The sequence below is a fragment of the Schistocerca cancellata genome, chromosome 11 (genome assembly GCF_023864275.1).
Source record: "Schistocerca cancellata isolate TAMUIC-IGC-003103 chromosome 11, iqSchCanc2.1, whole genome shotgun sequence".
Lineage (NCBI taxonomy): Eukaryota > Metazoa > Arthropoda > Insecta > Orthoptera > Acrididae > Schistocerca > Schistocerca cancellata.
The window spans coordinates 40,601,665-40,603,340 of NC_064636.1; positions in this window are offsets into that span (position 1 = coordinate 40,601,665).

The window sequence follows — 1,676 nt, forward strand, 5'->3', positions numbered from 1 at the left end:
AAATTTTCTGATGCCCATGGTTGCTAGCATCAGTAGATAGTGAAAAGCATATATTGCACTGTTTACAGCAGCTATTACCTGTTTCTGTGAATGCGGAGCTATAACATTCTTGATAATTGCTTCACACTTTGTTCTTCCACACGAAACACTTTCTGCAATCTTAGAAACAGGAATTTTTTTTGTTCAACTGAACACTGCAGTCATTAGAACGATAGTTTTGGTGGTGTTTAACAAGTGGAATGACAGGGTTCCTTCTGCTGCAGCTACGTTTTTCTGTTCCTGTGTATTTGAAGTTACGAAATATCTCGTCATTTTTTGCGAGGAACCTGCCGATCGAAGATTCTTCCTGTGTTTCTCTGATTCCATATGATGCTTGAGCTCTGCAGAACCACCATGAGACACGGATACAGCACAGCTACATACGTCACATTTTGCTGAACACTCATTGTCTGTAGCAGTGAAGCAAGGAAATTTCCTCTGAAGCTCTTCCGAAAACTCTGATTTTCGTTTCGGCATCGCCACGCCGTGCTAGCACTTCACGAAACTGACACTGAGTGCTGACAACAATGGCGAGCAAAAGCAAAGGAAATAAGAGTACGCAACAATTATAATGCTTAAGCTGTACATTATCAGGGGGTACCAACGTACGGAATGTCAGTTTAATTGATAGTTTATAAAATCGACCCTCAGAAAATATTTTAACCACTTTGTAAATGTCTGAAAATAATCCTTGAAAATCGGGACAAATTGCTTGTTTTAAAAAAGAAGTCGGGACAAATTTTTGAGCCTCAAAAAACGGGACAATTCCGATTAATCGGGACGCATGGTCACCCTAGCTGTAACTCACAGAAGTGTGCTCTGACTCGGTGTTATAGTATGTTATGGCCCCAGTAACAAATCATGTTGGTGCCCTACGGTTTCCAAGAGCTCAAGAGCAGTCCTTGACATTTGAATTCGTGAGTTATACACTCCTGGAAATGGAAAAAAGAACACATTGACACCGGTGTGTCAGACCCACCATACTTGCTCCGGACACTGCGAGAGGGCTGTACAAGCAATGATCACACGCACGGCACAGCGGACACACCAGGAACCGCGGTGTTGGCCGTCGAATGGCGCTAGCTGCGCAGCATTTGTGCACCGCCGCCGTCAGTGTCAGCCAGTTTGCCGTGGCATACGGAGCTCCATCGTAGTCTTTAACACTGGTAGCATGCCGCGACAGCGTGGACGTGAACCGTATGTGCAGTTGACGGACTTTGAGCGAGGGCATGCGGGAGGCCGGGTGGACGTACCGCCGAATTGCTCAACACGTGGGGCGTGAGGTCTCCACAGTACATCGATGTTGTCGCCAGTGGTCGGCGGAAGGTGCACGTGCCCGTCGACCTGGGACCGGACCGCAGCGACGCACGGATGCACGCCAAGACCGTAGGATCCTACGCAGTGCCGTAGGGGACCGCACCGCCACTTCCCAGCAAATTAGGGACACTGTTGCTCCTGGGGTATCGGCGAGGACCATTCGCAACCGTCTCCATGAAGCTGGGCTACGGTCCCGCACACCGTTAGGCCGTCTTCCGTTCACGCCCCAACATCGTGCAGCCCGCCTCCAGTGGTGTCGCGACAGGCGTGAATGGAGGGACGAATGGAGACGTGTCGTCTTCAGCGATGAGAGTCGCTTC